The 15,318-nt window shown below is 43.0% G+C and overlaps 1 long non-coding RNA gene and 1 pseudogene across 1 annotated transcript; one reads left to right on the top strand and one right to left on the bottom strand.

The window, feature by feature from the left end:
• Positions 1-937: 937 nt before the first annotated feature.
• LOC139531085 (U2 spliceosomal RNA) lies at positions 938-1,022 on the bottom strand (annotated as a pseudogene).
• A 4,104-nt stretch (positions 1,023-5,126) lies between these two features.
• On the top strand, positions 5,127-8,639 carry LOC139584231 (uncharacterized). The gene is made up of 3 exons (XR_011676738.1): positions 5,127-5,760; positions 5,899-5,974; positions 6,722-8,639. It is a non-coding gene; the product is annotated as an uncharacterized lncRNA (long non-coding RNA).
• The last annotated feature ends 6,679 nt before the right edge of the window (positions 8,640-15,318 follow it).

Here is a 15,318-nt window from a genome sequence, read left to right as displayed (position 1 = left end):
GTATCCAAAAGTAGTGTAACAATATAACAATAGCAAAACTACTCAATAAAGTGCTGTTCTGCAGAACCTGACCAGTATTATTACATTCAAGTTTAACTTGCCTCTAACGATCTCCAAAAAACAATACAAAGAATTCTATAAATACAAACATATACATATACCAAAGTGAATTCTGAATAAACCTCAGTGTATACAAATATGTACAAGGCTTAGCCTACATTTCAATTGGCTCTAAAAACATTTACAGTGAAGGGTAAATCCCTTTCCATTTCTGTTTCACAGATACAATGCCCCCCTTATCTATTTCGAATTCTATTATTTTCCAAATGTCCTGTTTTATAAATTCAACTAATCCCGTCGGTGACCACTTGAGGGTGTCATTGACCGCACCACATCTGGCCTCCCAAAGTTTGGTCTTGATAAGGGACACCAGAGTCACTAATGCTAATAATTGCACGCTTTCCACATTTTTTTGTTCAAGTTTGGCTACCCCTTCATAATCAATGTTTTTTAAAATCTCAAAAAATTGTTTAATTTTTCTCCAAACTAATTTGGCAAAGGAACATTCCCATAGAACATGGGGAATTGTTTCAATTGCAAAACAATTGTCCCTGGGACAAAATTTATTCAGGGTCAAATTATGATCATATAATGTTGATCGGACTGGAAGACGTCTGTGTAAAACAAGCCAATTAAAATCTTTCAGTCTGTTGTCTAAACCTTTTAATTGTGTCCGTAGCCAGGTGGAAGGCGATATTGGTAATCTGTCTCTAGGACTACAATTTTCTATTAATTTCGCGTATAGCAATCTGTGGTTGATTACGTTTTCTATTACTTTGCAGACAGGGGTTTTCTTTGCCCATTCCACTATTTTCTTAAAATGTAATGGGACAATTTCAGCTTTTGGCTTACTATTATCCCATTCCACCATGAACCTTAACGGTACTGACAGCCAGAATTTGATTAAAATGTGACATTTGTGTATACTACACTTGATCTTAGCCAAAAGGCCGAGAAGCGATACCGCAATGCTTTCGGGAGGAAGGTGCCGTTCTCAGACACGTCAAATCCGGAAACGCTTACAGCAAAATGAGCTCTGTAAACTTTACATCAAATATCAAACATTATGATGCTGTTAAAAAATGGTGGCATAGATCGGGATTTGATCAACGTCCGGAAAAGACACTTTTCACTGATACAAAGTAACACATTGGTAGGATACAAAGTCACGCGGTCATCAACCCTCCAATCGGAAACTAGACAAATCCTTATTGAGTTAAAACCAGATTTACAGCTAAATTGGAATAATAGTCTATTAAATACGGGTGGGAGAAACAATTTGCACATAATAATATTGACATAACATTTGATCTTTAACAAAATCGCTCAGGAAGCGTTGATGCCACAAGGGAACTAAAATAATTGTCCACTTGGTGGCGCCAGACTTCCACCGACCGTCGCCTTGTCCAAGCTGTTCTATGTGGTCAATAAAATACACTTGAATGTTGAACCATTTGACTTCATTACATTGTACATCAACGCAAATAATGTATGAAATAAAAATAGCCTATATATATTTTAAATCTGTCTGTAGAGCCTTTTATGATAAGGCCATTGTGAGGAGGCCTTTATAAAGTTGCCCTCCTAAATTACTAGAGGCCCGACTTCAAAGATGTCCATGGCACTGGACTGCAGTGAGAGCTAGACCGACAGTGCGGCCTACGGAGTGGTCCCGGCCTGTGGTCCTGGCTGCCTAAATGTGTGCTCAGCACAATAAACTTTTGCAAACATGACACTGTTGAGGCATACTATTACAATTAGGCTTACTCAGTCACTACAACAAACTTCATTCATATCATGCACATAAAATGCTATTTACACACAAAATACTGTATATTGATGAATTAAAACTACACTGGTTTGATTCATTCTGAAAGTTAGGTTTAGGCTACTACATCATAGTAAAATGTTCACTATACCCATCATGAGGTTGCTACAACCTAGCCTAATTAAACAGCAGCAGTAAAATAACAATAGTGAGGCTATATACAGGGAGTACCGGCACAGAGTCAATGTGCGGGGGCACCGGTTAGTTGAGGTAATATGTACATGTAGGTAGAGTTAAAGTGACTATGCATAAATCAGAAACAGAGAGTAGCAGCAGCGTAGAAGAAGGGGGTCCATGACCGGGGTCAATGATGCCCACTGCATTAGACACACTACTAATCGCCCAACATCAGTGCCCGACCTCACTAATGCTCTTGTGGCTGAATGGAAGCAAGTCCCCCACAGCAATGTTCCAACATCTTGTGGAAAGCCTTCCCAGAAGAGTGGAGGCTGTTATAGCAGCAAAGGGGGGACCAACTCCATATTAATGCCTTCCCAGAAGAGTGGAGGCTGTTATAGCAGCAAAGGGGGGACCAACTCCATATTAATGCCTTCCCAGAAGAGTGGAGGCTGTTATAGCAGCAAAGGGGGGGACCAACTCCATATTAATGCCTTCCCAGAAGAGTGGAGGCTGTTATAGCAGCAAAGGGGGGACCAACTCCATATTAATGCCCATGATTTTGGAATGAGATGTTCAACGAGCAGGTGTCCACATACTTTTGGTCGTGTAGTGTATTTTGAATGATAAATATTTAAGGCTGACAGTCTACACGTATTACAGATTAATAGGAAGCTTTACAGAGAATCTGAGATTTATATTGCAAAATGTCTGGTTTAAGTATCAAGAGTTTTAGACATTGTCAACACCAGTTACCTGTGGAAAGCTTCATATTGTAATGACCTGACTAGATCATAAAGGAACAATTGTCCAGACAGAGGTTTGAGTTGACGAATTGACGGTTTATTATCCCAACTTTACACAGGCTACTGTTTGGCCGTAGCCCACGCCAAATAAATGAAAGATAACCCACAAGCCAACCGTGACCTTCTCTTGTGAAGGCCAGACATAAGAGAGAGAACAAAGGTTAAACCTGGTCTTAACTTCCAATGCTCCACCCCCTGCCCAACCCCCCTCCACGCCACTCCGCCAACCGCCACGATGCCCGGCATCAGAACATTCCAGGCATTCCCGTGATTGGCAGATAGCAGGTTGATTGGCATGTCAGACCCCTCGAACACTGGGTACTGGTAAGTACAACACAACCAACTAATAGCCTAACACATAACACACAGCTGTCTGTGCGGGTCGCTACACAGCCCCCCCACCACAAAGTCCCTCGTCCCCGAGGGAACAAACAAAGTCTCTGAAGCGACCTGGAGGTCTCCTTTGCCTGCGTGGCCGTGATGGTCGCAGAGTGCACCTGGGAACCAGGGGATGAAGGATATGGGGGACAAGGAAGCGGGAACGGGTAATACAGTCCGTGGCTCTGGGGAACCACGCGGTGACACAGGGAGAGAGACAGGGGGAGTGGGCTGTCTGGAGAATGTCAGTGCCAGAAAGGGGAATTGTGGGGGTCCCTGGGGTTTGGGGAGAAGAGGCCCATCTGTATGGGGCTAACCTGTCCCGGTGCAGTGCCACCTTTCTCCCCCTGGGAGGAAGCTGCACCTGGTAAACAACCTCCCCTACCCTCTCCAGGACGCTGCAGGGTCCCACCCAGTGACTGTCCAACTTGGCGCATCTGCCTTTTTTCCTTAGGGGGCTGTAGACCCAGACCAGCTCCCCAGCCACAAAGTGCCTTTCCCGGGTGTGCACATCATAGTTCCTCTTCTGCCTCACACCTGCATTCACCAGCTGCTCTGAGTCTAACCTGGCACAATATCTGGTCTCACCAGGGTTACTGTGGACCCAGTGTCCACCTGGGCAGAGCAGGGTACCCCCTCCACAGTGACATGACAAAAGTCCCCAACACAGGTCCGGCCCACCACAACAACAGGCGCCATCCGCTTGCCCTCGTCTGCTTCTGGGGGAAGTGGAGCCTTCCCCGTCTGTGCCGGTGGGCTCCTCCTGAAGAAGATGGTGGTTGGGATAGAAAACCAGGGGTCCACACTACCCGGTCTATGCGGACCCCGAGCCATTCCCTGAGCTCTGGGGGACATGGGGCAATCCCGGCGCAGATGGCCTGGCTGGCCACAACCCCAGCAGACCCTGGGACCAGGGCGTGTGTTTCGTGCCGCCTGTAGTGACACAGCACGAATGAGTTCTGTCATTTCAGCCACCCATGCAGGCTTTTCCAGCTCCGGGCTGCTCTGCCCCCCCAGCTCGCACAGAGGGTCTGTCTCCCTGCACCCCCACCAAAGCCCCAGCCCACACCAGCTCCCTCTCCAAAGCCATCTCCAAGGCTACCTACAATGACTCAGGATGAGCCAGCTGGGTCTGTATGCGCAACTCCGTAGGAGAGAGCGCCTGTATGAACTGGTCCCGTGCTAGCTCGCTCTGCACGGAGGGGGGCATGTGAACATATGCCCGCCGAGAGAGGCTCTCAATGTCATTAGCTAGCACCCGTAGAGGCTCTCCAGGCTGCCTGCGTCTATTACTCAGTTCGGAGCGCAGTAGCCCGGGCTGTACACACTGTCCATCCTCCTGCGCCTCCTCAGTGCTCCCACTAAAGCACCATAATCACGTCTGTACTCGGGGCTAATCAATATCAAACAGGCCAGAGCATCATCCGTGAGGCATAAAGCCAACTGCAGTGCCCTATCTTCATTCGACCACCCCCTAAAACGAGCTAACATTTCAAACTGAGCATGAAAAGCTTCCCAATCTGCCTTACCGGAATACTTCGGGGTCTTAACAGCTACGGACGCAGCCGGGAACTGGGCGCCGCCATGTTTGTTTACATCCTGAGCCCCAGATTCCTCGTCCCGCCGCGTCGACGTCACCCCTTCGGTCCGCCCACCAGAATCCGCGCGAAGCACAGTCGACGAAGCGCTCGTGCCCGCTTCAGCCGCCATCACTCTAACGTCCTCCCTCAAGCGGCCTCTGGGCTCCGACGCCCTAGCGATCTCCTCAGCCAGATCCTCCGACGTCCATTCACACGCACCTCCTTGGCCATAATCGTCCCCTACCTCCACCTTCACTTTCGGATTCCCTCGAAGCATTTTCAACCCCGTTCTCACCTACGGTAGCTAGCCACAGAAGTGGAAGTTCACATGCTAGCTAGCTAGCTGGCTAACTTTTATCAACGTTTTTACTTCTGACACCAATGTAATGACCTGACTAGATCATAAAGGAACAATTGTCCAGACAGAAGTTTGAGTTTACGAATTGACGGTTTATTAACCCAACTTTACACAGGCTACTGTTTGGCCGTAGCCCACGCCAAATAAATGAAAGATAACCCACAAGCCAACCGTGACCTTCTCTTGTGAAGGCCAGACATAAGAGAGAGAACAAAGGCTGAACCTGGTCTTAACTTCCAATGCTCCACCCCCTGCCCAACCCCCCTCCACGCCACTCCGCCAACCCGGCATCAGAACATTCCAGGCATTCCCGTGATTGGCAGATAGCAGGTTGATTGGCATGTCGGATCCCGAGAACACTGGGTACTGGTCAGTCCAACACAACCACCTACTAGCCTAACACATAACACACAGCTGTCTGTGCGGGTCGCTACAATATCATGGTGCTCAAATCATTTTACCTTCTCAAATCAGGTGTCAACAACGTCAAAGGAATTGATGCTATAAGCCCGTCTTCTAAAGATGAGTTCACAGAGTTTGAAAAGTTGTTAAAAGACAAGATATCCCCTTTTGAGAGTTCCATACACTATTCCGGCTTCCTAGAGTCCTTGTTTCGAGACCTCTGTCTCTCACGTAAGTATTGATTTAATAATATACCGTTTAAAAAGTAACCAATGTTATTGGCCATGCATCTCAACGGTCAGTGGGGCCTGTATTATGTCCCTGTATTGTATGAAATAATGTTTTAACTGTGCACCTCTTATGTTACAGTGGAGGTGGAGGACTTGAAAAGAGTCAGCAACTCCCTCACAGTCTTTTACTAAGTGAAAAACAGAAACAGGAAAAGGTTAGTGGTTTATTTAATTTAAATGACCGACAAGTATTGACATTTATCACCAGTACACATGGTCTACTTAGACCGGTATTCAGTCTTGTCCGGGTCATGTTCTTTAGGCATCAAACGGAAGAAAACAGACTGGAACAGTACTACCTGGAGTTGGGTGCCCTAATGGAAATTATGATCAAATTCATTACTGTCATAAGACAATACTAATCATCCCTCTTTGTTTCCAACAGCAGCTGAATAAAGGACAATACTAATCATCCCTCTTTGTTTCCAACAGCAGCTGAATAAAGGACAATACTAATCATCCCTCTTTGTTTCCAACAGCAGCTGAATAAAGGACAATACTAATCATCCCTCTTTGTTTCCAACAGCAGCTGAATAAAGGACAATACTAATCATCCCTCTTTGTTTCCAACAGCAGCTGAATAAAGGACAATACTAATCATCCCTCTTTGTTTCCAACGGCAGCTGAATAAAGGACAATACTAATCATCCCTCTTTGTTTCCAACAGCAGCTGAATAAAGGACAATACTAATCATCCCTCTTTGTTTCCAACAGCAGCTGAATAAAGGTCAATACTAATCATCCCTCTTTGTTTCCAACAGCAGCTGAATAAAGGACAATACTAATCATCCCTCTTTGTTTCCAACAGCAGCTGAATAAAGGACAATACTAATCATCCCTCTTTGTTTCCAACAGCAGCTGAATAAAGGTCAATACTAATCATCCCTCTTTGTTTCCAACAGCAGCTGAATAAAGGAAAGAAGAAAAAGAAAGGCGTGGTTCCTGCCGGAGGGATGAAGTCCAAGATGAAGGATGACCTAGCGGACTACGGCGAGTTCGATGGAGGTTACGTACAAGACTACGAGGACTTCATGTGACGTGACATCAACCGAGTGCTGTGTATCAAACGACACCCTGTTCCCTATGTAGAACCCTTATATAGGGGATAGGGTGGCATTTAGTAGGCTGTCTGTCCCCATTCCCCCTCCGCTCTGCTCCACCCAGCCCCCTCAAAGCATGTCTAAAGATTGATTACTTCTAGTAGTAAGGAGGGTAATATTGCCCTGAACATCCTTCCCCCTGCAATATTTTAATTTTCTAGGAAAATAATACAAAATGTTACTATAAAGTAATTTAAGGCTAGGAAGTATTGAAGCCACACAAGTCAATGTGTGAACATAGGCCCATATACTGCTGAAATGAATATGATGTAACCATAATCTTAACTGTTAGTGTATTTTAATGGAGAAATGATGGTGCTGAAAATAATCTGTTATGTAGCATTTCAACTAATAGCCGTAGGGTACTCCGTGTCAATTAGAAAACACGGCGCTGACCATTTCATCCTGGGCCTGTGTTCACAAAGCGTCTGAGTAGATATGCTGATCTAGGATCAGGTGCCCTCTTCTTATTCATTATGATCAGAAAAGGCTAAACTGATCCTAGAGCAGCACTGCTACGCTGAGAACCCAGTATAATCACTTCCACTGAGTTGAAGCAACAATCATTCTAGGCCTCCTAGGCATTTCTAGTCGATCGTCAAACATTTCTGTAAAAAAAACAACGATAAAGTCTTGTTCCTATTTTTTTTTAAATTACGTCTCGGGCTGTTGGTGGTAGGTGCAGCCAATTCAGCTGCCCTGCGCGCCGGGTAGGCAAACTGTTGCCTTTTCACGTGTCTGAAGGTACAAACTCTGACCTCCCGGTGGGCCTGGAGAGGAAATCAAGTGCACTATGCACCACTGGCCAATCACAATGCTCAGTTTACCGAGTCTGCAGTAACGTAGCAGGCAATAAAAAAAGATACGGCAAAATTGATACTGTGAGATTTCAAAACGTTTAAAACCATGAATAGAGAAAGAGCTGCTGTTTTTATGCGTGAGTTCATGTTTAAGGTCTTACTCAGCACTGTCAACACTTTGTATTCAACACTTTTATAACACATAAAATGCGCGTTCTTCCTATTTCCACTCAGCGCTACATCAAGCAGTGCAGCAGTAATGAAGGAGGAGGAGACGTGTATCTAGGCTTGCGTTGTTGTTATTGTTAGCGGCTTTTGTCTTTTTAATATTAAGAAATATTTCACTTTCTCTGTTCATAGGAGTAACAACATGAATTTGTGCATAAGGCAGAAGTAATGCGTTGCGACTCGAGTTTCGCCATCAGCTGAAAGACGGTGTCCCCTTTTGGTCAGTGTCAGTGGAGGAAAGGGAGAGTGGAGGATGTAGAGAGACGGACCCTCAGTCTGCTGCTCTCTCCCTCCACTGAGACGGACCCTCAGTCTGCTGCTCTCTGCCTCTGCCGAGACGGACCCTCAGTCTGCTGCCCTCTGCCGAGACGGACCCTCAGTCTGCTGCTCTCTGCCTCTGCCGAGACGGACCCTCAGTCTGCTGCTCTCTCCCTCCGCTGAGACTGACCCTCAGTCTGCTGCTCTCTCCCTCCGCTGAGACGGACCCTCAGTCTGCTGCTCTCTCTCCCTCTGCTGAGACGAACCCTCAGTCTGCTGCTCTCTCCCTCCGCTGAGACGGACACTCAGTCTGCTGCTCTCTCCCTCCGCTGAGACGGACCCCTCAGTCTGCTGCTCTCTCCCTCTGCTGAGACGGACCCTCAGTCTGCTGCTCTCTCCCTCCGCTGAGACGGACCCTCAGTGTGCTGCTCTCTGCTGAGACTGACCATCAGTCTGCTGCTCCGCTGAGACGGACCCTCAGTCTGCTGCTCTCTCCCTCTGCTGAGACTGACCATCAGTCTGCTGCTCTCTGCTGAGACTGACCATCATATGCAGGCACCATCAGCCCAGTAAAATAAAAAGCGAATTATTTAAATGCATGCTCACTCAGCTGTGCCTCACAAGTAATACAACAATGGATCTATTACCGGTGTGATCATATAGCCTACCTCAAATTTTGAAATATAATTGGAAAAAAAATTCCAAATAGGCTTACATTTTTTAAGTCACTACTTAGGGCTAGGCCCTTTTTTTCTCAAGACAAGACGCACCTGCTAAAATTGGTTTCCTATTGAACATACTACTTTCCGCAAGAAATATTATAGTTTGATTACATTTTATGGTATCTGAGATGTAAATAGAAACGTATTTTGACTTGTTGAAACAAAGTTTAGGGGCAGATTTTCAAATTCCTTTCTCTGCATGTTGAAAGAGTGGATTACTCAAATCGATGGCGCCAACTAAACAGACTTTTTGGGATATAAAGAAGGATTTTATTTAACAAAACGACACTAAATGTTATAGCTGGGACCCTTTGGATGACAAATCAGAGGAAGACTTTCCAAAAAGTGAATATTTAATCACTATTTGTGAATTTATGAAACCTGTGCTGGTGGAAAAATATTGTGATGTGGGGCGCCGTCCTCAAACAATCGCATGGCATGCTTTCAATGTAATAGCTACTGTAAATCAGACCGTGCAGTTAGATTAAGAAGAATTTAAGCTTTCAACCGATATAAGACACTTGTATGTACCCAAATGTTTAATATCCATAATTTTTATGATTATTTATTTGAATTGCGTGCCCTCCAGTTTCACCGGAAGTTTTCCCGCTAGCGGGACGCCTAGCCCTAATTAATAAAAAATCAGAGTGGTAGATCTCGGCTTGCATTTTGACTCAAAGGTTGGTGACCACTGCTCTACACACCTATAATTATACTGACTCTACACACCTGTATTTATACTGACTCTACACACCTGTATTTATACTGACTCTACACACCTGTATTTATACTGACTCTACACACCTGTATTTATACTGACTCTACACACCTGCATTTATACTGACTCTACACACCTGCATTTATACTGACTACACACCTGCATTTATACTGACTCTACACACCTGCATTTATACTGACTCTACACACCTGCATTTATACTGACTCTACACACCTGCATTTATACTGACTACACACCTGCATTTATACTGACTCTACACACCTGCATTTATACTGACTCTACACACCTGTATTTATACTGACTCTACACACCTGCATTTATACTGATTCTAAAGACCTGTATTTATACTGACTCTACACACCTGCATTTATACTGATTCTACACACCTGCATTTATACTGACTACACACCTGCATTTATACTGACTCTACACACCTATAATTATACTGACTCTACACACCTGCATTTATACTGACTCTACACACCTGCTCACTTACAAGCTGCTGCTACTCTGTTTATCATATATCCTGATGCCTAGTCACATCACCCCTATACATACAGAAAGTATTCAGACTTTTCCCACATTTTATTACGTTACAGCCTTATTCTAAAATGTATAAAATAAAAATCCTCATCAATCTATACACAATACTCCATAATGTCAAAGCAAAAACTGTTTTTGTAGAAATGTTTGCAAATGTATAAAAAAAATTCAACATAAGCATTCAGACCCTTTGCTGTGAGACTCGAAATTGAGCTCAAGTGCATCCTGTTTCCATTGATCATCCTTCAGATGTTTCTACAACTTGATTGGAGTCCAGCTGTGGTAAATGGGGAAGGGTACCAAAACATTTTTTGTCATAACAGACAACTTTAAAATGATTGAATAAAAATATAGAGATTTTTTTTGTCGATAGTTTCAGACATTGGACAGACTAATAAATGTTTCCTTTCTTCTTCTCTCTCTTTCCTCAACAGCGTAATACAGAGGGGTATTGTGGGTGCTTGGTGCCTGGCTGTCCTAATGCAGAGAACTGATGTTTTGCCTCTGAAAACCCCCTTTTCCGTACCCCCAGATACTGAACGGCAGCTACTTTCAAATACACCATCTGAAAAACTTGACAATAATTACATTTTTTTTTGTGTGTTATACACATCGCCTGTGTACACTGTGATATGAATCTTTATTTTTTTGTGAATAAACAAATAGTATTTTGTAGATTATAAAGTGTCTTTACATATTCCATATAGTGGAACAAAATGGCTGCTGTATGCTACATTGCTAATCTATTAACCTCATGCTAATGGCAGGTACATGTATATAAAGTGAAGGACACTGTAATTATATCTCTCAATTGCTATTATGCGCAAACAAGTTTGTCCATGCAAATCACTTTCTAAAAGTTTTTTTTTTTTTGTAAGACTAATAGCATACATCCCAAGTATCCAATCCATCTGAGCACTTGCTGCATTGTAATTGATGATTGACCAATAAGGCTGAGGGTAAGGGGTGAACAGGTGAAGACAGAACAATCCTCACATCCCCTCTAGATTAAGCAGTGTCCCTCTGAGACAGTCTGCTACACCTGCAAAGTGGTACTCTCCTCTGAGACAGTCTGTTACACCTGCAAAGTGGTACTCTCCTCTGAGACAGTCTGCTACACCTGCAAAGTGGTACTCTCCTCTGAGACAGTCTGCTACACCTGGCAGTTCCTGAATAACAGTCTTTATGAACCCATCATAACAGAACCAGTAGAAAGTGAGAATACAGCCTGGTCCAACAATCGGCTGGTTGTTCTCTGAACGTCCTTCTGATGCCTGGTTTATATTTGTAAAAATAATTTCTGTCTTCATTCGGTCAATACACAGACATCTTGGATATCTCAGTTACAATCACATGCTTCTGAAACTTCACACGAGATAAAACTAAGGTGATAAAAATCAAGAGGCTTTAGGCTGCTTCTCCATTCAATTAGAATTCTAAAAGTTACTAGTAAAACAGATTCAATATCTCCCAGATAAAGCAGAGTTTTGCAGGACACAGCCTGTCTGAAAGCATAATATCTATTGTCCACCGTTATGTTTGGATGTTCAGGGCAAAATGACAACTTAATAGCTGTTATTTTCCAGATGGAAAACAAGAGAAATTATACTTATAAAAGGTTGAGAGGAGATTAAAATAATGGTATCTAATTGGCAGATAACAACAATGCAAATCACTTTTTGGCAGCTATTAACTTTCTTCTGGAAACAACTAATGTTCTAATGCAAATGTTTTAATGAATCTGGTTCGAGAGGGATATTTCTTGATTAAAATATCCGTTAAGAATTGAAATTGTTTAACATCATAAAATGCTAAACTACAAATTGCATTTTGCAAACTGACCATTTGCTAAATGTTTTCAGTTTGTAAGTAAAATATTGATACAGGATTGCACTACAGATTTACATATACTATGACTCAAAAAACATGTTTATTTACATAATTCCATCCTTACTAAACAATTTTTTTTCTTCAATCCAATTCCTTGTATTTTCAAGAACATTGTCAGGGACAGAGCCCATCTTTGATCTGGACAGGGACTGACCAAGCAGTGACTTCATTTACATTGAGTAGTTTGTGTATGGCAGACGTCACTGTTCTAAAGCCCATCGGCTTCCTGTTGTTATTGACTAATAGTAAACACATAAGAATGGGCCTTCGGGGTATCAGGTGTCATAAAGCATTCCCACCGACAGACAGCCCATAATAAAGTTACAATCTGGGAGAAAAAGATTAGTAAAACAGACCAATAACACTACAAACCGGAAACTTTATATTTGAAATCAAAATGTTTTATAGGAGGCGACAGTACAAAATGTCACCTTTTATTGGATGGTATTTTCATATCTATTTTATCGTTTAAAAATGAAAGCACTATTTATCTAGTCCCCCTATTTGAAGGTTTCATAAGTATTTGAACAAATTCACTTAAAGTGTATTAAATTTAGTCAAATGTTTAGTTTTTGGTCCCACAGTCCTGCATGTAATGACTACATCAAGCGTGTGACTCTACAAACCTGTTGGATGCATTTGCAGTTTATTTTGGTTGTGTTTCGGGTTATGTTGTGCCCAATAGTCATTTATTTTCTAAACAAGTTTCTGAACACTTCAACATTAAAAGTTGGATGCCGCCATGATTACGGATAATCGTGAATGAATCATGAATATTGTTAACGGTGAGAGCATGTTTTTGGGGCTTGATCTTTATGCACGTGTAACTTTCTCACTCATTGATATTTGGAGTTTCAGTGTACTTCCTGATTTGACAGAAATTGAGATGGAATTGACCCCAAACCTGTTTGTTAGTGACATTAAATATCCATTTGGTTGTAAGGACAGTGCTTATCCACACAGGAAACAGCCACCATGTGGAAACAGCCTTATGGTGTTATAACCATAGCGGTGGTAATAACCATGTGGAAACAGCCTTAGGGTGTTATAACCATAGCAGTGGTAATAACCATAGTGGTGGTAATAACCATGTGGAAACAGCCTTAGGGTGTTATAACCATAGTGGTGGTAATAACCATAGCGGTGGTAATAACCATAGCGGTGGTAATAACCATGTGGAAACAGCCTTAGGGTGTTATAACCATGGTGGTGATAATAACCATAGCGGTGGTAATAACCATGTGGAAACAGCCTTAGGGTGTTATAACCATAGCGGTGGTAATAACCATAGCGGTGGTAATAACCATGTGGAAACAGCCTTAGGGTGTTATGACCATAGTGGTGATAATAACCATGTGGAAACAGCCTTAGGGTGTTATAACCATAGCAGTGGTAATAACCATGTGGAAACAGCCTTAGGGTGTTATAACCAGTGGTGGTAATAACCATAGCGGTGGTAATAACCATGTGGAAACAGCCTTAGGGTGTTATGACCATAGTGGTGATAATAACCATGTGGAAACAGCCTTAGGGTGTTATAACCATAGCAGTGGTAATAACCATGTGGAAACAGCCTTAGGGTGTTATAACCATAGCAGTGGTAATAACCATGTGGAAACAGCCTTAGGGTGTTATAACCAGTGGTGGTAATAACCATAGCAGTGGTAATAACCATGTGGAAACAGCCTTAGGGTGTTATAACCATAGTGGTGGTAATAACCATGTGGAAACAGCCTTAGGGTGTTATAACCAGTGGTGGTAATAACCATAGCAGTGGTAATAACCATGTGGAAACAGCCTTAGGGTGTTATAACCAGTGGTGGTAATAACCATAGCAGTGGTAATAACCATGTGGAAACAGCCTTAGGGTGTTATAACCATAGTGGTGGTAATAACCATAGCAGTGGTAATAACCATGTGGAGACAGCCTTAGGGTGTTATAACCAGTGGTGGTAATAACCATAGCGGTGGTAATAACCATGTGGAAACAGCCTTAGGATGTTATAACCATAGCGGTGGTAATAACCATGTGGAAACAGCCTTAGGATGTTATAACCATAGCAGTGGTAATAACCATGTGGAAACAGCCTCAGGGTGTTATAACCAGTGGTGGTAATAACCATAGTGGTGGTAATAACCATGTGGAAACAGCCTTAGGATGTTATAACCATAGCGGTGGTAATAACCATGTGGAAACAGCCTTAGGGTGTTATAACCAGTGGTGGTAATAACCATGTGGAAACAGCCTTAGTGTGTTATAACCATGGCGGTGATAATAACCATGTGGAAACAGCCTTAGGATGTTATAACCATAGCAGTGGTAATAACCATGTGGAAACAGCCTCAGGGTGTTATAACCAGTGGTGGTAATAACCATAGTGGTGGTAATAACCATGTGGAAACAGCCTTAGGATGTTATAACCATAGCGGTGGTAATAACCATGTGGAAACAGCCTTAGGGTGTTATAACCATAGCGGTGGTAATAACCATGTGGAAACAGCCTCAGGGTGTTATAACCATAGCAGTGGTAATAACCATAGTGGTGGTAATAACCATGTGGAAACAGCCTTAGTGTGTTATAACCATGGTGGTGGTAATAACCATAGTGGTGGTAATAACCATGTGGAAACAGCCTTAGTGTGTTATAACCATGGCGGTGATAATAACCATGTGGAAACAGCCTTAGGATGTTATAACCACAGTAGTGGTAACAAGGCAAAAGTAAACATGTCATCCCACACGAATGATACAGATCTCTCCTTGGGCCAATCAGTGGCATTTTGTAAATGCCGGATCTCTATGGTAACATGTGTCATTAACCAATCATTAAGTTCCATCAAGTGGTGTCTGAGATATCACGTGGGGTTTAGCTAGACAGTGTGCCAGATTTGAATCACCGAGTCAAACGAATCAAGAGATATAAAAACATGTGCCTGTTATAGCGCCACCTAGAGGTCGTTATGAATGTTCTCGCAATATGTTGAGTCTTGACAGTGTTTGCAACACGTGTACCACATTGTATTACAATACCAATATCCTTGACTGATTTATATGCATTTTATGTGCCAGACCACACCCACCTGAATGTTTATTGGTCAATAGCGGCCATGTTGTTTTAGGTACTGTACTAGTCTGGAAAATACTGTGTTGAGAGACCTTTGTCCATAGATGCCACATGTGCAGATCAGGCATTCGGTGACAGAAGAGTAGCGTTTGTG

The sequence above is a fragment of the Salvelinus alpinus genome, chromosome 9 (assembly GCF_045679555.1).
Source record: "Salvelinus alpinus chromosome 9, SLU_Salpinus.1, whole genome shotgun sequence".
Taxonomy (NCBI): domain Eukaryota; kingdom Metazoa; phylum Chordata; class Actinopteri; order Salmoniformes; family Salmonidae; genus Salvelinus; species Salvelinus alpinus.
The sequence above is the reverse complement of the archived record's forward strand: the minus strand, read 5'-3'. Positions and strand labels throughout refer to the sequence as shown.